Source organism: Peromyscus leucopus, chromosome 2, assembly GCF_004664715.2.
Source record: "Peromyscus leucopus breed LL Stock chromosome 2, UCI_PerLeu_2.1, whole genome shotgun sequence".
Taxonomy (NCBI): Eukaryota; Metazoa; Chordata; class Mammalia; order Rodentia; family Cricetidae; genus Peromyscus; species Peromyscus leucopus.
The window spans coordinates 16116464-16139593 of NC_051064.1; positions in this window are offsets into that span (position 1 = coordinate 16116464).

Here is a 23130-nt window from a genome sequence, read left to right on the forward strand (position 1 = left end):
CTCAACACCCCCTGACTCTCCTCACTCAACACCCCCTGACTCTCCTCACTCAGCACCCCCAGACTCCTCACTCAGCACCCCCTGACTCTCCTCACTCAACACTCCCTGACTCTCCTCACTCAACACCCCCCGACTCTCCTCACTCAGCACCCCCTGACTCTCCTCACTCAACACCCACCCTGACTCTCCTCACTCAGCACCCCCTGACTCTCCTCACTCAACACCCCCTGACTCTCCTCACTCAACACCCCCTGACTCTCCTCACTCAGCACCCTCAGACTCCTCACTCAGCACCCCCTGACTCTCCTCACTCAACACCCACCCTGACTCTCCTCACTCAGCACCCCCTGACTCTCCTCACTCAACACCCACCCTGACTCTCCTCACTCAACACCCACCCTGACTCTCCTCACTCAACACCCACCCTGACTCTCCTCACTCAGCACCCCCTGACTCTCCTCACTCAGCACCCACCCTGACTCTCCTCACTCAACACCCCGACTCTCCTCACTCAGCACCCCCTGACTCTCCTCACTCAGCACCCACCCTGACTCTCCTCACTCAACACCCACCCTGACTCTCCTCACTCAACACCCACCCTGACTCTCCTCACTCAACACCCACCCTGACTCTCCTCACTCAGCACCCACCCTGACTCTCCTCACTCAACACCCCGACTCTCCTCACTCAGCACCCCCTGACTCTCCTCACTCAACACCCACCCTGACTCTCCACACTCAACACCCCGACTCTCCTCACTCAGCACCCCCTGACTCTCCTCACTCAACACCCCCTGACTCTCCTCACTCAACACTCCCTGACTCTCCTCACTCAACACCCCCTGACTCTCCACACTCAGCACCCCCTGACTCTCCTCACTCAACACCCTCTGACTCTCCTCACTCAACACCCCCTGACTCTCCTCACTCAACACCCCCTGACTCTCCACACTCAGCACCCCCTGACTCTCCTCACTCAACACCCCCTGACTCTCCTCACTCAACACCCCCTGACTCTCCACACTCAGCACCCACCCTGACTCTCCTCACTCAGCACCCTCTGACTCTCCACATTCAACATCCCCTGACTCTCCTCACTCAGCACCCCCTGACTCTCCACACTCAGCACCCACCCTGACTCTCCTCACTCAGCACCCACCCTGACTCTCCACACTCAACACACACACCCTGACTCTCCTCACTCAACACCCACCCTGACTCTCCTCACTCAACACCCCCTGACTCTCCACACTCAACACCCACCCTGACTCTCCTCACTCAACACCCCCTGACTCTCCACACTCAGCATCCCCTGACTCTCTTCACTCAGCACCCACCCTGACTCTCCTCACTCAGCACCCCCTGACTCTCCACACTCAACACCCACCCTGACTCTCCTCACTCAACCCCCCCTGACTCTCCTCACTCAGCACCCACCCTGACTCTCCTCACTCAACACCCCCTGACTCTCCTCACTCAACACACACCCCCTGACTCTCCTCATTCAACACTTGCCTCACCTCACTGAATTCTTTACCTGCTTCACCTGCTTTCCTCAGTTAAATAGACCCTCCTTTGGCACATGTCCCCAGACCCTCACACCCAGGCTAGGTTGGCTAATGTTTGATTCTTTGTAGTGCCTACACATTGAGAACTAGTTACTCGATTATGTTTATTTTTCTCTAAGCTTAGAAATAACTTTTTGTTAAATAGAGTTAGAAGATTTAGTTTAATAGGTGCTTATTAAATAAATGCTTGCCAAGTGTCTTTGGATATCATTTGAGAGAAGAGAATCTAGGAAGTTGGCGTTAAACTAATTGGCAGCTGTGCATAGAGATAATATAAAATGTGTTCATTCACAAAAAGAGCGCTTTCTACTTACTTAACCTTTCCTTAGGTCTTTTGGACATTTGAAAAGGAGAGCATTTTCTTTTTGCCTTTTTCAGGTATCCCTAACCTGAAAATCCTAAATCTGAATTGTTCCAAAATTCAAAACTGAGCATTGACACCATTAGTAGAAAAAGCTATTCCATTAAACTTTAGGTTTCATGTACAAAAACTTAAAAAAAAATTATACAAAATTACTTGGACTATGGAAAGTCTGCATGATAGATTTGAAGCGTAGGTCAGTTTCATACTTACACACATGACTGCTTCTCAAGCAGACTATGTGAAGGCAAACAGTCCATAATTCAGAAGAACCTGATATCCAAAATTTCAAATAAAGAAACCTCAACCTGTAGCATGTAAACATTACATTGTTAATGAAGACAATGCCTGATTTTGATGAATCTGCAAACTATAAGGAGTGTATAGATCAAATATATTGAATTATTAAAAGCTTTATTGGTAGACTGCTCATAGAAGAGGTCAATAGGAGCCAGTGTGATGACTGGCTCTGGGGTGAAAGCGCTTGCCACCAAGTCTGAAGACATGAGTTTGATCCCTGTATCTCACATGGTAGAAGGAAAGAACTGATTTCCAAAGTTATCCTCTGGCTTCACACGTACCGCATGGAGTTAATCATTCTTTTATTTCAGCATAGTTAGGATGACTAGTATGACTTTTTGAAATACATCATTCCCTTTTTAGGCTGATGAAGTATCAATTTGCTAAATTAGCGTCATTTACAAATCGGTCTCTTGTGATTTCTGTATCACCCTCGTTTATAATTTCAGCCAACACAGTACTGCCATGGGGGTGAATAGGAACTCCGCAGTATGAGTTTGTAAGAAATATAATGACCATGTTAAGAAATAAGTTATGTTTGAATCTTGTGTTCTTCACTCCTTCCTTACCCTTCGATTGTTGCAAACTAGGAAGAATTTATACACTTGGTAGTGACCTGTTGGTGTTTGGGCTGGCCAGTTTTTTGTTATGGAGTTCCTTTGTGCATTTAGGATGTTTATGAGCATGCCTGACCTCTAGTCATCCACTACTATTTGCACCTTCTCTTGAGTTGTAAGAGCCAAAAAGTTCTCACTGGGGAAAAAATCTCTGCCTGCTCAGAGCCACTTAACTTTGTCTTAAATGCTGTCATTGATATTGTGGTACAACCTAAGGACATCTAGAACAAAAGCTAAGCACTTAGACAGTTCCTTGCTCTTCAGACTTTGGCAACTGCATAATGCCTGAATTTTCATGAGGGAGTTTGAACAGCACAGTGGGCCTTATTTAACTTTTCCTTTTATCTGTTTAACCACTAAAATGTGTTTGACTTTTGAGAACACTGATAGCGAGTAGCATTCAGAATGAATTAAACTATACTGTTGTGATAAATGAAACATCTTAGGGTATTCTCCCAACAAAGGGAAATTTCTAGACTTCCATAGAGTTTACAAGTTGACAGAGGTCTCTCCTTCATGTTTTTATACTGTAGGATGAAGTTAATTGGGGTTATCTCACAAGCTTTGATAGAAGAGAGTATTCAGATACCTAAGCAGATAAACTATGTTGTTTGGACTTAGTTACATGGTCTCAGGCAAATACAAAGGGTCCAAAAGAATGGCCTTAAGATGTGTACTGAAGACTGGGAACTGGGATATTTAGTGACCATAATTAAGCTTTGTCCCATGCATTGGAAATAGTTGGGATCAAACATTGAGTCTTACTTTCAAACTGTTTCAAACTGCTTGTAAATCAAGAATAGTATGTCCCTGGTAGAACTGTAGTACTTACCTGTTCTCATGGCTGCAACAAAGTATTTAAGCAACAGAAGGAAAGATTTTTTTTTCTTTTGCTCAAGGTTTGAGGGTTTACTCCATCATGTCAGGCAAGGCATGGTGACAGGAACATGGGGCAGTGGGTCACATTGCCCCACAGTAAGGAAGAGGATGAGTGCTTTTGATGAACTTGGTTTCTTTTGATTCAAAGGCTCTAACCTGAAGGATGCTGCCACCCCTACTTATGGGAGCTTTCCCACCTCAGTTACTTCAGTCTGGAAGTTTTCTTGGGAGCATGCTCAGAGGTTTGTGTCCTAGATAATTCTAGATTCTATCAAGCTGACAATATCACAAGAACTATAGAGAAAAGTTAGGTATTGTTAGAGAGATGGTGCAGTTCTTTAAGAACTCACTCTTCTTTGAGAGGGCTGAGTTTCATTCTCCGCTCATAACTGCCTGTAACTCTAGCTTAAGGGGCCTTGTGTCCTCTGCTGGCCTCAAAGGGCAATTGTACTCAAGTACACATATTTTTACACAGATATGTCGCAGGAATCTTAAAAGTTCTTATTAATAAAATCGAACCCGAGCCGAGTTATTGGGGTCCATGCTGGTAGATCAGAGAGACAAACAAGCCACAGCTATCTCACCTTGCCAGTTCCTCCGCTGGTCTTGTCTCCTCAGACTGGAAGCTTCTGTGTCCTCATCCCAATAGCTCTCAGCTGAACTGTGTTGCTCCAAAGCCTGAAAGCTTAACCAGCCGAATGCTTAACCAGCCAAATGCCTCTAGTTTTTGGTCCTCACGCCTTATATACATTTATGCTTTCTAGAATCACTCCCTAGGATTAAAGCCTTGCTTCCTGGGATTAAAGGCGTGAGTCACCCTGCCTGGCTGTTTCCAATGTGGCCTTGAACTCACAGAGATCCAGAGGGATTTCTATCTCTGGAATGCTAGGATTAAAGGTGTGAGTGCCACCATTTTCTAGCCTTTGTATCTAGTGGCTGTCTGTTCTCTGACCCCAGATATTTTTTATTAGAGTACACAATATTTTGGTGAACACAATACCACCACATCTCCTCTCTTTTTGTCTAAAATTAAAAAAGCTTATAACTAATACAAGAAAAACTAGCCAATAAGCATATACAATATATACAGCCAAAAATTACATTAATGATGTCTAGTCCATTAACATTTTACAGATTCAGATAAAAACTCCATTATATATATTAACAATGTCCAGTCCAGTAACATCTGATAAACTCAGACCAAAAATTTTCATTACTTATCTTATTTAAAACAAGTAGTTCCTTTTTAAAAGTAGATTCCATAATCTCCCTTTTTATCTTATCATATCCATATTTTCTTTTTTCTTTTCATAATACATTCAGTAGTCTACCTTTTGTCATTTTTATATCTTCCCCTTTTTCTTCAGTGTAGATTCAATGATCTACCTATTTATCCTATTATTTCTTTACCTTTTTTTCTCAGAGTAGATTCAATGATCTATCTCATATCTTATTCTCTTTTTCTTTTTGCTTTCTAGGGGTGAAGATATCTTTAGGGAATCTTGAAAAGAAAATTTTTGGGTTAATCATCAAGTCCTGTATCATTTGTCCAGTCTCTGCATAATAGGAAAGTTCAGGGCTTGTTTCAAGTCTTTGTTCAAGTAGTCTGTCAGGCTGGATCATCTCAGCTAGCCATCTCAAAATTGTCCTAAGCAGTTTGTAGTCCAAAGTCGATTTTTCCATGGTTTTAATCGGCTTAATGGCTTTATCATAGTCCATGTGGAATCATCATTGTAGGATCCTGTCATTTTTTGAAGATTTCAAAGTCACTGTTAGGCATGGTCATGGTTTCCTGCAGACTTTTTTTTTTTTTTTTTTTTTTTGCCTCCTCTGTGCTTTGGAGCAATCATAGTCTGATAAATGTCTGTCTCTTGGAACCATGAACATTCTTCCTTAGAACAGAAAATCTTCACAGCAATTTCTCCCCACCATTTGTCTTGCCAAACTTTTCCAAACTGACCTTTGCTGATGCTTTCTTTTAACACGATGGTCCTGGCAATTCTTCTCTGAACCAGCAGCAGTAAACCCTTCGTCCCAGGTAGCAACATCACCATAGTCACCAACATGATGAGAAGGAGCTGGCAATGTGGAGCAGTAGCCACTGCTTCCATGGTCCCACCACTGTTTGTGGTTCAGTCCGGGCCAAAGCTTCTCCCAAGCCTCCTAGGCCGGCCTCAAACTCGGGATCCTTCTGCCTCTGTCTCCTTCAGCAAATCCTACCGGCGTGTGCCACCACCACCGGCTGAGTATAGCTTGGGCCTGAGCTGGGGCTCACAAGGCCACAGGCAAACAGCTTTTTCATGAATTCGTAACACGAACGTTGGGCGCCAGATGTCGCAGGAATCTTAAAAGTTCTTATTAATAAAATCGAACCCGAGCCGAGTTATTGGGGTCCATGCTGGTAGATCAGAGAGACAAACAAGCCACAGCTATCTCACCTTGCCAGTTCCTCCGCTGGTCTTGTCTCCTCAGACTGGAAGCTTCTGTGTCCTCATCCCAATAGCTCTCAGCTGAACTGTGTTGCTCCAAAGCCTGAAAGCTTAACCAGCCGAATGCTTAACCAGCCAAATGCCTCTAGTTTTTGGTCCTCACGCCTTATATACATTTATGCTTTCTAGAATCACTCCCTAGGATTAAAGCCTTGCTTCCTGGGATTAAAGGCGTGAGTCACCCTGCCTGGCTGTTTCCAATGTGGCCTTGAACTCACAGAGATCCAGAGGGATTTCTATCTCTGGAATGCTAGGATTAAAGGTGTGAGTGCCACCATTTTCTAGCCTTTGTATCTAGTGGCTGTCTGTTCTCTGACCCCAGATATTTTTTATTAGAGTACACAATATTTTGGTGAACACAATACCACCACACAGATATGCATGCATATGCATAATTTTAAAATAAAAAGTGATTATAGAGTCTAAAGGCTTCTTGGAAAACTATCATTCCTTAAAGAAAAAGAAAAAGATTAAGGTAATATACCTAACATTTGAGCATATTCTGTGTAATTTGTATTTATGAGAAAAGTTATCCTATGAGTGGTTTTTGTTTGTTTCTTGATCATTGGGAAGGGACGCACAACCGTAATAAGACATAATCTTTGGAAAACTAAACTTAAGATAGATAGTTTATAGATTGGAACTTTGAGAGGCCAGGGAGATGAAAGCCAGTGGTGGGCAGGATGAGACCACAAGAGTGATAATAAGGTAAAAATCACAGCAGTTCTGTTTTTTTTTTAATCAGATATCTCAAATTTTCATGTACTTTGTTTAGTAGTCTTGATTGATTTAGAGAGGTTTACAGGTTTGATTATGATAATCTTAAATGAGTTCTTAATTCTGGCTATTCTTAATTAGTTCATGTGAATTGGGAAGACACCTTTGCTAAGTTCATAATGAATATTCAAGGGCTTCTTAGAAATACATGCTGTATGCTGACATAAATTGCCAAAGCTTGTTTTCTTTCTTTCTTTCTTTCTTTCTTTTTTTTTTTTTTTTTTTTTTTTTTTTGGTTTTTCGAGACAGGGTTTCTTTGTGTAGCTTTGTGCCTTTCCTGGAACTCACTTGGTAGCCCAGGCTGGCCTCAAACTCACAAAGATCCACCTCCCTCTGCCTCCCGAGTGCTGGGATTAAAGGCGTGCGCCACCACCGCCTGGCTAAATAAGTATTTCTTTCTTTCTTTTTTTTTTTTTTTGAGCTGAGGACCGAACCCAGGGCCTTGCGCTTGCTAGGCAAGTGCTCTACCACTGAGCTAAATCCCCAACCCTCAAAGCTTGTTTTAATCATTGTTGATTATGACACAATTACACAAACTGGTTTGACTGTGTGGCTTTGAGTTTCTGCTTTGTTCACCTGTCTGGGTGTAGTACCCACCACATGCACAGCTGCTTCTAAAGACGGTACCAGGTATCCTGCCTGGTCTCTAGTGGAAATCGCTGTTGCCGGTAACCGCGTGGACCACTCCCTCTCTGCTCCTGCGGCTCTGCGCTTTGCTCTAACTCCATGGCTCTCTTCTGGTCCTGACCCTCTTCTGATCATTTTTCAGGGTATTGGCCATGACTTTCTCATACTGCTTTAAAATCCCTGAAGTTGGTGTGCTGAATACAGCAGAGTTACATTTTGTTTGGCCCGTGCAGTGATTTAATTTTCTTTCAAAGAAGAATTAGTTGGTAGTTTAAAAACAAGGAGATTTCACTTAAACATTCTTGCTTTCACCTTTTCAATAAAAAAACTAGAAGAGTTGTTGATGTCAAGCCAGGGATTCCTTCTGGCCACATTTCGTGGGACCCTGGTAGCAGCGATCTGCCATAGGAGGACAGGCAACCACCTTGGCGTCTGCTAATCTGTGTTCCTTGTCTCAGTCAGACATGCCCAGTGTCCGAGCGACAGTCTTGGTGTTGGGGTAAATCGTGCCCTCCTAAGCTTCTTACTTTGTTTTCTTTTTCTTTTTTGGTTTTTCGAGACAGGGTTTCTCTGTGTAGCTTTGTGCCTTTCCTGGAAATCACTCTGTAGCCCAGGCTGGCCTTAACTCACAGAGATCCGCCTGGCTCTGCCTCCCCAGTGCTGGGTTTAAAGGCGTGCATCACTGCTGCCTGGCTTGTATGTTTTTTAATTAGAATTTTGAGCAGTTCGTCTAAATAGTGGTAATTAAATTGCTTCTCTAGAATTTGGTTCTCTATTGGCAAAATAATAAAACTTAGTATAAGATGTTAAGTTTTTGTGATGCTTTCATGAACTTAAGGAAAGTTGTTTAAAGGTTATATTCTTTATCAGACACACTAAAGCCTCCTTATTTACGAAGCTATGTTGGTTGTACTTGGGGTTGAAGTTTAAAATGACCTAAACCCGGGCGGTGGTGGCACACGCCTTTAATCCCAGCACTCAAGAGGCAGAGGCAGGTGGATCTCTGTGAGTTCAAGGCCAGCCTGGTCTACAGAGCGAGTTCCAGAACAGGCTCCAAAGCTACACAGAGAAACCCTGTCTCGAAAAACCAAAATAAAATAAAATAAAATGACCTAAGCATAGTGTGGATAATGCTGTATTTCTCCTCAGTGACTTGGTCTTATATTTTATGAACTGCTAATAGAGAGCCAAACTTCTAACCTATATAAAGTTCTTTATCTACCATTTCTGAGAGGTCCTCACTCATATCTAAGAAATACAATGAAGTAGTGATGGATAAAGATGTGGATAACTGCATGTGGTGGTATGTGTCTTTAATACCAGTACTCAGGAGGCAGAGGCAGGTGGATCTCTGTGAGTTCAAGGCCAGCCTGGTCTACATAGAGAGTTCTAGATCAGTTAGGGCTGTACACTAAGTCCTCATCTAAACAAAAGAGAAGAATAAGGAAGAGGATATTGTCCCATGAATGGCTGCAGGGAGGAAGGTACTTGATGTAGTAGTATGTATATGTTAACACCTGTGTCAGTCTGAGTAGTGCTTACATTTCAGTTTTGTTTAAATAATAGTAGAAATCTTGATTTAATTGTGTATGTGAGATTGCACAAAAGCAAATAGAACTTTTATTGAACACTTACTTTGTGCCAGGGGTTGGCTAAATAGTTTATGTGCATGGGCTTGTTCATGTCTCAGAGTGTATTTTCATCCATTATAAAAATGATGGGATGAGACTTGAAGAGACATGAGTTACTTGCATATGCCATATGGGTAGTCATCAGTAAGGCTCTCAGTGGAAGACAGGCCTGTGGCTGTCCAAGGCCCTAAAATCAAACCTTCTATTTCCATATTTGCTTTAAAAAGTGAACCAAGAGAAACCAATGTTTATTATAGGACAGAGAATTTGTACAGCAGTTTTGAGTACATGAAGCATTTGCTAGTTTGAAAACTTTTACCCAAAGTCCCAGACCACAGTCTAATCACAAAATAAGCTTGCCAAAACAAGTCAAGTAAACACGTTGCTTTCTTCCATAATCTATATTTATGAACTCCTGTTTTTTCATGTTTTCCTGGCTTCCAAAAGTCTGTCCATTTGTCCCAGGGACCTTTGTTAGGATTAGAATCAGCCAGGTACTTTCATATCATAGAGTCTTTGTCAGTGCGGCACGCCTTCTCTGTATTAGTGAAATAATGGCTGTTTTCACTTGAAGGTCCTTGACATACTAGGATAGATAATTTAACATTCTCACAGCACCTTGTACTTCCGAAGTCATTTATCATCATTAGTTAGCTAGTTCCCATGCGTCTCTGTGGAATAGACTTGTATCCTGGCCTGTTTTCTGATGAGAGTGGAGATAGAGCCGGTTTGACTGACTTGGCGCAGTTCACATAATAAGTCATTAACTCTGGTCTGGATTAGCATCCAGCCTTAGATTCTTGGTCCTGTACTGGGTTCACGGGCTGGTGTTTTAAAAAGCTGATGATTTTTCAATTTTCTTGCCAAATGGTTTGATTTTTGCTTGCTGGGAAAGCCTCTAATGCCAGCATTCCATGAGGCTCTGCAGCAGGCAGTACAACAACCCTTTGATTTGCAGTTGCCCACACATAGAGAGGGCTGTATTTAAGATACAGGTCCAAACTAGAAAAAACCGAAAGAGTGAACTCTATCCTTTTTTTTCATCCCATCTCCTAGGTTCCTAATGTCTATAAACCTGGACTTTCACAACTGGCCTGCCTTATCATGGAACACTTCTCTCCCTACATACCCTCTCCCTTCATACCCTAAATTGTTTTCTAATGTATCTGTAAAAGACTGGTTGCAGTCACAATCTTACCCACACCTATAGCCTGACTTCTCACCTCCGTTTCCCCTTCTGTCTCTTGGACAGTGCCGAAGCCTCCCCATGGAGGGCTGGAAGCAACCGTGGTAGACGGCACTGTGTGTTTTGAGTAGTACCTGGTTGTTGGCTCTCGATGCTTTAAATTTGTGGACCCTCATTGTTCTTTGTTCACCTGAACTTGTTTTTTCTTTTTGGTTTTTCCCCATGTAACAGCCCTGGCTGACCTGGAACTTGTTTTGTAGACCAGGCTGCTTTGAAACTCAACAGAGATCTGCCTGCCTTTGCCTCCCAAGTGCTAGGATTAAGGGCGTGTGCTACCACTTCCACTGTCTAGCTGTTCACCTAAGCTAAATAAACACCTATTGAGTGTCTGCTCTGTCCGTTATGCTGTTAGAGATGGCCATTCAAATGTGGCTTAGTATTTAATGGCAGGGGGGGGGAAATAGGAAAAAAACAAAAAATAGAAGGTATTAACTGCTAACTGAAATTTAAAGTCTGCTTTATGGAAACAATTCTGCTTGGTACAAAGGTTCCCTAGGCAAAATGAATAGTATGAGCAAAGGGGTAATTGTGTCTGGTGCCCTTGCAACTGGTTTCCCAAGGGCTATAAAAGGAATGGCCTGTTATGTACATGATGTCAGATTTTGTCTTTTTTGAGTCTGCTATTTTACAGCAGATGTACAGATTTTATTATAGAAAGGTAGTTGATGCTGGGATATCTTGTATAATATTAGAGGGACCAGCCTTAATATTATACATCCGAGGGGCTCAGGAGAGAGAACTACTAACGGCGAGGACTATTTTCAGGAAATATAATCTCAGCACACCGAGTTCTATAGTCCACTTGCTTTAATTCCTCTGGCATAACATCCTTTATACACAGCTTCAGTTCTGTTCTCATGTCTAGCTCCTTTCTTGCCTGATTTCTCTATATTTATCTACTGTCCCCTCTAGGTTCTATCTTAATTCCTTCATCTAGTTCTGTCCCTTCTAGGTTCTCATCTATCTAGTTCTTTCCCCTATCAGCTCCTCTCACATCTTCTCTCTCATCTGGCTCTTCCTCATCTAGTTCTTCCCCATCTGGCTCTTCCTCATCTTCCATCTCATTCCTCTAGTCCTCTCTTTTAGCCCTCCATTCTAGTTCTTCCCCATCTCATTTTGTTCCTCTCAAGTTCTTACCCATCTAGTTCTTCCATTCTCTTTTCTCTTCTCCTCTGCCTCCTGAAAGTCTCGGTATATAAAGGGAGGGTCTGAGCTAAATTGTGTAAAGCTATTAATGTCCACCTCTCCTAGGTGGCGTCTCCTTGTGGAATTTACCATAAGTCAGGAGACTTGCACGTGGGCTGTTACCATTGTTAGTCCACCTGGGACTAACAATGGGTGCCCACCTGGGTGGTGTTTCCTGTAGTCCTTGAAAGTGGCCAAGGGAGATAATCTGATTCCAGAGAAAGCCTTTCCTGAGGCTGTTCTCCAAATACCTGGAATGTGTATGTCCAGAGAGTGATCGGTCTACACTGTTAGTCCTTCTTAGGGGAAAGTCAATTGGAAAAACTATGAAGGCACACATGATTTTCATAACAGAATACAGCTGATATATAACAAGTCAAGTAACACCAAAAACTCCTTGGGATTTGGCTTCCTCTGGAGGAATTCCCTGATCCCTCCAGGTAGTGACTTTGCCATAACCAGCTGAGTTCTTATGATATATTCCTGCGGCCTGCAGCAGGGATGTAGCCCAATGGTAGTGTTTGCCTAGTATGTGTGAAGCCTTGAGTTCAGTCCTCAACAAGAGGAAGAATGGAAGAAGTCAGATGTGTGATGACTGGTAGTTTTGTGAGTATGTAGTATAAATATAAAGCAGTCCAGGTGGGAAGCTGTGACTTCCTGTTTCTAGCATTAGGAGGAGAAGCACACAGGGAGGGCATGAGAGGGTGGATTTGTGCTGAACCACCTTAGCAAAGCTCAAATTTCAGCACAGAATCCTGTGTAGTTTTAGGCCAGTTCTGGCTACAAGACGTTACACACAAAATTTAGAAGTTATAGCTTGGTAAACAATACAGTTTAAGTTGCAGGGATGTTATGGTTCATCTTTAGTGTTAACTTGACCTCTAGATTTAAAACTAGAGACATACTTCTGGACATATCTGTGAGGATGTTTCTAGAGAGGACTAATGGAGAGCAAGGGCTGCCCTCAAAGTGGGTGGCACCTTACAAGAGTGAGGGCCCAAGGAAAAGCTCTGTATTTGCAACTCTTTCTTGCTTTAGTGTGTCTGTTGCTGTCCACTGCCACTAGCTGCTGCCATCAGACCCCAGCTGTTTTGACCTTCCTTGTGAACTCTATACCGGCAACTCTCCAGGGAGCTTCCAGGCTTTCATTACCAGGCTGTGACAACTGAGGCGTCTTCTTCCATAAACCTTCCCTGGCCTCTGCCACTTCATCTTGAAGACAATCATTGTTGGACTCCCTTGTCCCTAATGTGTAAGCCATTCTCTTGAATCTCCTGTAACATACACAGAATTCTGTGTCTCTAGAGAGGCCTGCCTGATAAGGCGTGGCATGCACTTACAGTATTGTTGGCTTACTCATTGTAGTGTGTTCATGCTAAGCTTGCCTTTTCTCTTCTGTCAGACCTTCTTCAGCTTCTCAGAGCAGGCACAGCATTGGGTACAGAAGCAATAGCCCTCAGTAGCTCCCAAATTACATGAGTTCAGGTTTACACAACAAATCCCATTTTTATATGATCCCTGGTTTTTTTTTTTTTTTTTTTTTTTTTTTGGTCTCATTTTCTGATTTAAATTCTTTTACTGCTATATCGAAAAATACCTAAGTGAGTTTTGGGAGTGGTCCTGGAATGTAAGTTAGGAAAGCCTTGTATAAACTATTAATGGGAGACTTATGTCATACTAGGAGGCCACTGATGAAGGTTAAAGAGGTGAGGAACATATCAAGCTAAAACAAAGGTAACTTCACTATGTAGCAGAGAGTTTTGTAAGGCTACTTGGATTAACAGTGAGAAATGAGCATATGTCACCAACTCGATGCTCTAGCTAAGGGGCTTTCTAAATATTTTGTCAAAAAATGCCTTCAGAATGATAGTAAAAGATTAGACAGATGAGCAGAAATAAATTTTAAATACAAAGGAGCATGGCTTTGAGAGTTTGAACAATAAAACATTTCATTTCTAGTGTGATGGCTATACTTGGTTGTATAATCCCAAATGGACTACATCTGGGATTAATTAAAACCCAAGTTGCTGGGTACACCTGTAAGGGATTTTACTTGATTGGCTTATTTGAAGTGGGAAGACCCACCTTGAATCAGTGCTACACCTGGTGGCAGCCTGTATGAAGGATATGGAAGAAAGAAGCATTTGCTTCTCACCTGCTTGTCTGTGCTCTCACTGTCAAGGGTATTCCACACTTGTATTAGAGTCTACTTCTAAAGGATTCCTATATACCCTGAAGACCAGCCAAGACGTCCAGCCTCATGATGGACCGACGGAACAGCTCTTGGATTCTTGGACTTTCTGTTGGGAGACAGCCATTGTTGGAAAGTCAGACCATAAACTGTAAGCAACTCTAATAAGTCTTAAGTATCATTCTGTCAGATCTGTTTCTGCAGAAAATGCTACTACATCTAGTCTCTCCAGATAGTAAATGATGCTCAAAGTAAGAAATGTCTTCCAGATAGAGCAAATTTTTGAAACTGTAAAGGAAGTGTGAAGATGAAGCTGATGATACATAAATTTTGTTTAGAACCCAGGAAAATTAAAAATCCCAAATAAGTGGCTAGAATCTTTTTTTTTGTATTTGTTGATTATTTTTATTCCTTCTTTTTGACAAATGTCTATGTAGATCATTTTCCATTTTTAACTGGACTTGGTAATTTTTTTGGTGACAATTTCTCATTCTGTAGCCCAGTTGTCCTGGTAGACCAAGCTCTTTTTAAACAGTGGTGATTCTCTTGCCTCAAAGGTACAATTCCAGAGCAGTTTCACATGGAAATCCAAGACAAGAGAGCTGGTGAGGTGGCTCAGCAAGTAAAGTGTCTGTCACCAAGCTGGGGGCCTGAGCTCAGTCCCTGGATCTTACATGGTGGAAGGAGAGAAGAGGCTCCCACAAGTTGGCGCTGACCTTCCTGTGTATGCTGTGGCACTCCTTACTCCTACTAAATAGAAGAAACAATTCCTTAAAGGAAATCCAAGGTAGAGCCTGCACATGCCAGCGGCAGCTGTGGGTGTAAATCTTGCTTGATAGAGTATATTACAAATAAACCTTTGAAAGGCCCCATGAAGTTTTTTTAAGGATTTGTGTTTGGATAGAACTGAAAGAATTCGAAAAATGGACCTTGGTGCACTGTTGGTAGGATTGTAAAAGCGGTACAATTACTCTGAAATACAGTGTGGCGGTGCCTCGTGCGAGGGTATGTACTAGCATTGCTTGACACAGTTATTCCACTCCTACTGTATATACCTTAGTAAAATGAAAATGTCTACATTTTTAATGCTTGAATCAACGTTATTTTTAAGATCCAAAAGGCTGAAACAGCTCAAATGCCCTTCTAGCAGATGCACAGATGAATAAAAAGTGATATGTAGGTATAGTGGAATATTATTTAGTAGTAAAAATTAAGGACTGGTGTGTGCTTTTACATGGATGAGCACTGCAAACATTATTCTCGGAAGCCAGTCATGGTTTCATCTATATACAGTATTCAAAATAAGCAAACCTTTATTGAAAAAATAAAGAAATTAGGCTGGGTTATGGTTGGTTTTCAATATATGACCACCATTTTATTTTTCTCACCTGCCATCAAGAGATAAAATATAGGACAAAGTGCCAAACAGTCTTATTAAATAAAAAACATGGAGCCAGAAATTGGGGTTAAAGCTGAGAGATCAGAGGAATAGGACAAGCCACAAGCCAACTTCACAATACCAACCTTCAGTCTCCAACGAGACCTACTTCCTGTATACCCATGCCTATATGCCTTTCTATTCTGCAATCTCATTTCCTCTCCACCAAGCTACATCACTTCCTCTTCCAATTGAGCTCTGTCACTTCCTGTCTGTCTGTACAGACCTCCAGACCTTTATGATTAACTAGTGTTGGAATTTTTAGGCGTGTGCCACCATGCCTAGCTCTCTTCCCAGTGTACCCTTGAGCTCACAGAGATCTAGACAGATCCCTGCCTCCCAAGTGATAGTATTAAAGGCATTTGCTACCATGCCTGACTTCTATGTTTACTGCAGTGGATGACTATTTCCTCTGATCTTTAGATAAACTTTATTGGGGAACACAGATAAAACATCACATTTCCCCTCTTTTTTTGTCTAAATAAAAAAGTAAGAAAAACTATGTACAATAACTATATATAATATATACAAGCAGTAAATACATCAACAATGTCTACTCCATTTGCATTTGACAAATTCAGAGAAAATATTCTATTCTACATCCTATTTTGGTGAGTCCAAAATGTACCTAACTCACTTTCTATCCTATCTTATTATTACCAACAGAAAACTATCTCATAATGTCTTTCAAATTTATACACTTTACATCTCTTTAGTGAGTGTCTTTTCTGAATTTCGTAACAAGAAAAACTATAACTATCTAATCTTCAACTCAGAGACCTGAGAAGGAAATAATATTACCTAGTAAAACAGTAAGTACAAACAAGGGACTTCCAAAAAATGTGAGTTATGACAGAAACAGCCTGCTGCCTGGACAGTCACCTAAGGTTTCTCTGCAACATTGGGGTATCATCTTTAGCCTACAAGCTTAGGTTCATTTGTGAATCAGGATGTATGCAAGACCTAACAGCTTAACCCCACATTCCATATGAGTGTTCCATGTACCAGATAAACTTGAATTCCAACAGTATCATGTCTTTATTCAGGAATTTAAATTCTGGAAATAGCTGGTGTTTTTGGAATTTGGCTTCCCATGCTTCTCGGCTTGTGAGTGGCTTCATATCCTTTATTAAATGCCAGTCTACCACTGAAAGGTTAGACTCCATCAGCCTAGTTACTCTTCCAAGAAAAACTGCTCCAGCTACTGTTCCACTGCACACCAGGAGCCATTGGCCCATTGCGTGCTCAGCTGCCTTCAAAGGAAGGGCACTGCACCTTTTCCTGCTTGCAAAGCCACTTCAGCGATGGTGCCATATTGCCCTGGCCTCAGAGGATGCCTGTTGCCAAAGCTGCAACCACACTTGTCTTGGCAAGGATCGGCAGTCCTTTGTTTTGTGTCCAGCTTGTCCATTTTGGATAGCATACTATGAGCAGGTGATACGAGGGCACTTTCTTGCCCAGTGGCTAATTTTTGCCATGAGTTAACTCCATGTGGAGGTTCTCCAATGCCATATCTTTTCTGAAGTAGATTGGTACTGCCAGGAGCAGACATGTCTCCTAGTCATTAAAAAAACAAAAACCAAACAAACAAACAAAAACTGTTATTAAAACATCTTAAATGCCATATTCTGATGGGTGGTGGTGGTGCACACCTTTAATCTCAGCACTTGGGAGGCAGAGCCAGACAGATCTGTGAGTTCAAGGCCAGCCTGGTCTACAGAGTGAGATCCAGGACAGGCACCAAAACTACACAGAGAAACACTGTTTTCAAACAAACAAACAAACAAACAAACAAACAAAAAAGCCATATTTTGTTGATCTCCCGAAGTGTTTGAAGATGACCTGTCTATCTAAAATATATCTCTGCTTGACCTTGAAAACATACCTACTATGGTTACAAGTTTGATTGTAATGACTAACTACTAACTTTCATTTCTTTATATCCAATAGTTGATAATAATAACTTTCAAGGGTTAGCAAATTGCATTACATTGTTAAATGAACTGTATTGGTACAATATCTTAAACAAGATTAGAAATATACAGAAATTTCTAACAAGCATTCTCAAATTTGTATCAGTATACATAATTTGTATACAATATACAAAAATCCAATCCAATGTAAAGTATTTAAAACTAGTAGTTGCCTTTTAAAAGTAGATTCAATAATCTACCTTTTCATCTATATCATATCTATATCCTTTCTTTTTTCTTTTCAGAGTACATTCAATAATCTACCCTTTATTCTACCATTACTATACCTTTTTTTCTGAGTAGATTCATTCTACCTCTTATCTGTATTCTCTTTTTTTCTTCAAACAAGAACCTTAACTCTAATCTACTTTGTTTAGCCTTTTTCCTGACCATTAACAATAATAACCTGTAACCAACCATCCTAAATAATGACAATTATCCCAAACACAAAACCCATTGAAAGATCAAAAACCACCCACCCCACCTTTTGGGAATGTGGACATCATGTTCTTAAAATTACTTCATGATGTTTGGTGGCAAAGGCATCTTTAGGGGAATCCTAAAAGAAAAAAATTTAATTAATTGTCAAGTCCTGGGAGAGATAGCTATATCTTTTGTTGTTCCGTCTTTGCATAATGCAAAAGTGCAGGGCTTATCTCAATCAAGTCCTTGTTTGAGTAGTCTGTGAGGCTGGATCATCTCAGCTAGCCATCTTGAAATTGTTCTGAGCAGTTTGTAGTCCAAAGATGATCTTTGGATGATGTTTGTCAGCTTAGTGGTATTATTGTCCACATGGAATCATTGTTTGGGGCCCCATCATCTTTCTGGCGGCTTCAAATTTGTTAATTCCTTGCAGAAAACTGATAGAGACTCAAACACAAAAACATGTACAGGCAGCTAGATGAAGCCCCTCCTCCCTTTTTTTTAAAAAATAGTTAGTACTCTATATGACCATTAATATAACAAAAGTTAAAATATATATTAATCTTATAAATTTTGTTATAAAATTCATATCTTAGAAAAGTTTAAATAATCAAAATAGAACCAAGAAATTGTGAGATTAGTGGCAATAGAATAGTCCCTTAATTTTGGTTTTCTTATGTGCCATATCAGATGGCTCTTCTGATATGATACAGAGATTTTGCATTTTCTGTTCACATGTTTGGGTTTAGAGGAGAGAGCCATTCTCCAACTCCAAAGCCAGCTTTAATTTTTAATTGAATTGGGACTACATAAAGACCATTTGTGTTATGTGTCTGTAGAGAAGAGCAGAAACAAACACTTGGCAAGACTTATGAAATTTTATATGTGATATACCAATAGGCCAATTTACTCTTTTTCTTGGGACATTTTTTTCTGGATGACATGGGTTCAGGGAACTAAACTCAGTTCTTGACCACTGAGCCTCCTCTTCAGCCCTCAGAGTAAGACTTTTTAAAGAAAGGCCCCACAGACATCTTGTTTAGAGTCTTAATAGTTTATTTTACAAAACTAAGGGTGAAAGAAAAAAGGTAGTGCTTAAGTACCTGGAAATGGTTTTATCTATACTAGCAACTGGAAGTCACTCTTGACCAGCTTGTCTTATGATGATAGTGACATTTGTTATACTGTTGTTAGGTTAGTGTTCCTGTTTCAGAACTGTGGTATCTGCTGCACTCATGTTGGAAACTTGTCACCTCAATATCATTTCCCAGTGAGGCCTTCCTGTGTTGTCTATATTTAAAATTGTAAATCCCCTCTTACTTATTTCTCTTTTCTTTTTTGCCCATAGGAACTATGCCCATCTACTAGACTAGATAGCTTTACATCATTATGATTGTTTTCTATAACTGGATTATACTTTCTTTGAGAACAGAGCCTTTTAACTTTCCCATTCACTTCCTGCCCCCACCCTTGTTTATCTGTGTAGCCCTGGATATCCTGGAACTAGCTCTGTAGACCAGGCTGGCCTTGAACTTAGAGACCTGCCAGCCTCTGCCTACGGAGTGCTGGGATTAAAGGTGCATGCCACCCCCACTGCCTGCCTCTCATTATTTCTTTATAGTCAGCTCTTTCACTAAAGTTGTGTTCTGAAAATTTTGAGGGCAGAGTATCCTAATGCTTAAATATTTGGAAATCATAATCCAAGTTTGCAACATATCTAACTCAAGTGCCTCTGAGCATCCTTATATCTAGGTACAGTTGGGGTTCTAATGATCAGAGGTGACTGACTACACTTTCTCTTCTTTCTGTCATCTTGAACATATCCCCCCAAACAGTGAGGTCCCTATAAAGAATCCCCTGTGTACCTGTTTCTCAGCATCAATAATTACCAACATTTTGTCCATCTTGTTTCTTCCCGTGCCTCTTCTATTTCTAGACTGTTTTAACAATTTCATCTGATAATTTCAGTGTGCATTTCTAAATGTTGGATACATGTAAAACCAGTCCTACTCTCAATACCATACCATTTTTATATACAAGAGAATCAAGGATTACTATCATAATCCCCATCAATACATTCTCTGATTGATTCCTGTTTTTACTGAAATCAAGATTCTGTCCAGGTCCACAGATTGCAGTTTGGCTATTATTTAACACTTATTTTTAGAATAAGTGTAATTATGTAATTATGCATTTGCTGAATTGTCATTTCATTTTTTTCCCTTATAGAGCAGTGGTTCTCAACTTGTGTGTCACAATCCCATTGACAAACCTCTATCACCAAAAATATTTGCACTATAATTCATAACAGTAGCAAAACTACAGTTATGAAGTAGTAATGAAAATAATTTTATGGGTGGGGGTCACCACAACATAGTAGCAGGGTCACATGGTTCCTAAGTATTGCAGGCTTAGGAAGGTGAGAACCACTGTATTAAAGAGTCAAAGTGTTAGGAAGGCTGAGAACCACTGCTCTAGAACTTCCCTTTTTGTTGTTGTTTTTTTAACCTTTGGCACAGTGGCTGTGCCTTAATCTGTTGCTATCTCAGCTAGCAAATGCAACTCTGAAGATATCAGCCTGCTTTTCTAGTAGTAGCCTGGTGAGAATTCTGCTCCTGCAGGCATCAGCCCTGTTGTTGCCACTAAAGGTAGCTTTAACTAATTCTCATTGTTCTAGTTATCAATAAGATTCAAGTTTCAAAGGCTGGGGTGAAAAACCCGTGAGCTCAGAGAGGCTGAGTAGCAACTACCTAATCCTATCTTCTTTCTAGCATCCATGGAGGATCCATGCTTCTGCTTCACCAAACCAGAAAAAGCTGCGCTACTCCAAACTCCACCCTACTATTTCCTGTGTCTCTCTATCTTTCCCAGATGCCCTCTGAGGCTCTATAATTATTCCCTGTCAACTAGTTGCTAACTTAACCTCCTGACCCAAGGTTAATTTTATTTAATTAATGCAAATGCAAACTTGGGGTTCATAGTGGGATCAAATATCCCCAAACATTTCTCCCTTTTTGTCTAAATAAAAAGGAAATGTTTTAATTCTAACACAGTAAAACTATATAAGAGAGGAACAATTATCATGTATTGTTTAAATAAAAAGAAAAGGTTTTAAATTTAAATTTAAGTAAGAACAATTATTAAGTAAATTTAAGTAAGAACAATTATCAAGTAAGGTTTACATTCACAATGGTCAGTCCCTTTGTATTTGGCAAATTCAGAGAAACTATTATCTATCCTCTCTTGGTGAGTCCAAAGTTTTGTACCTAATTCACTTTCTACTCTAACTTGTACTAACAGCCCAAAATTATCTTTTTAGACCTCAAAACCTTTACTTAGATAAACAATTTAAACTTTTATGTCTCTCAACCTTATAAACTTTACATCTCTTATGTTTCTTTTCTGAATTTGATAACAAGGAAAACTATATAATTATCTCATTTCAACTCCATTAGAGACCAGAGAAGAATATAATATTGACTGAGTAAACAGGAAGTGCAGAGCAAGCAACTTCCAAAACTATAGAAATGACAAAAGCAGATGGCTACCTGGACAGTCACCCAAGGTTCCTCTGCACCATTGGGGCATCCATCTTTGACCTATGGGCATAGAATATCTGACAGACTTCTGAGAAGAAGGGAATTTTGAAGGACTGTCTGCTGTGGAATGTAATTCTGTATGCTGTGAATGTGTGTTGTTCTAATTGGTTGATAAATAAAATGCTGATTGGCCAGTAGCCAGGAAGGAGGTATAAGCGGGATAAGCAGACAAGGAGAATTCTAGGAAGAGAAAGGCTGAGTCAGGAATCACCAGCCAGATATGGAGGAAGCAAGATGACAAGGCAGAACTGAGAAAAGGTACCAAGCCATGTGGCTAAACATAGATAAGAATTATGGGTTAATTTCAGTGTAAGAGCTAGTCAGTAATAAGCCTGAGATAGTGGCCAAGCGGTTATAATGAATATAAGCTTGTGTGTGTTTACTTGTGGGATGCAAGTGGGAGAGATTTATCTCCACCTCCGGCTAGCCAGGACACAGGTAAACTTTCAACTACATTTGGCGCCCAATGTGGGGTGAGAGTTTCCACCTAAAACCCGAGAAAGCTTTAAAAAAATATTCTAAAATGGAGCTAAAAACAGTTTTTTAGTTGTGTCTCTCAGGCAAGCTGTGAGCTTCAGTATCATGGGTTCATGGTATATGGGCTTGACCTGTAGCATGGTGGATTCCTGCCATGGTACACAGTGGCATCTGTAAGCCATGCATCATGGTGTGTAGTGGATTTAGCTTTTGCTAGAAAGAAGGAGAAGGAGGAGAAGGAGAAGGAGGAAAAAGGAGAAAGGAGGAGGAGGAGGAGGAGGAGAGGATTTTGGGCTATATGCTGCTTGATAGAGGCTTCCCAGAGTCAGCAGAGAGCATGGCTCCCACAGCTAGTGGTGAATTACCTCCACCATATTGGGAAGCTGAGGTGGCAGGAGTCAGCAGCCAAGGCTGCTGTTTCTGTCCTAGCCACATTGTAGTTTAAAGCAATAGATTCACAATAAGATAGAATCAGGCAGAATAAACCTCTAAATAGTTTACATGTGTGTAAAAATGTAGGTAGGCTTGGAAGAGTGAAGAAAATGAATATAGACCGTTATATAAAGAAATAGTTTAAAAAAATGAAGTCTTTAAAGAGACAGTAAAGTAATATAAAAAATAAGCCTCATACAGATGGATATTACACAGAGAGTCTGGATTATATTGTCTTTGGGATTTTTAACTGCAGAAAAATATTTGATTCAAAAGGCTACTCAGTTAAACCAATATGTATTTTTAAAAGGTATCTTGACTTCAAAACTTGAATCTAAGGTTATGTTGTTTTGGAAAGGAGGTTCTGCTTTTGTTTCCACAGAAGATAAGAACCTATGGATTGCTTCCAGGCTAATATGGTTTGATCAAGGAAGACCCCCTGAGAGGTCTCCAGATGATCCAACATCCAGAACAGCTTCAAAGCAACTGATTCAGAGAATATAGTGTCCCAGACTATTCCAGTCAGGACTTGACCATAATTTTTAATTTTCTCATGATCCCCATAAGAATACAGTGCCCTGAATCAGCAGGAAGTAGCCTAAACACTATGCCCACATTCCCAAAAAATGGGTTATAACTATTTGTCTTTGTTAGAGATTGGTTACAAATTGTTATTGGTCATATTCAATGTCTTTCTAAAAGAGAAAAAGGGGGATATGATATAGATATGATAGGATGAAATGGTAGATTATTGAATCTACTTTCTTTTCAAAGATTTATTTTTATTTATTATGTAAACAGTGTTCTTCCTGCAAGTTTGCCATATGCCAGAAGATGGCATCAGTTCTCATTATAGATGGTTGGGAGCCACCATGTGGTTTGCTTGGAATTGAACTCAGGACCTCTGGAAGAGTAGAC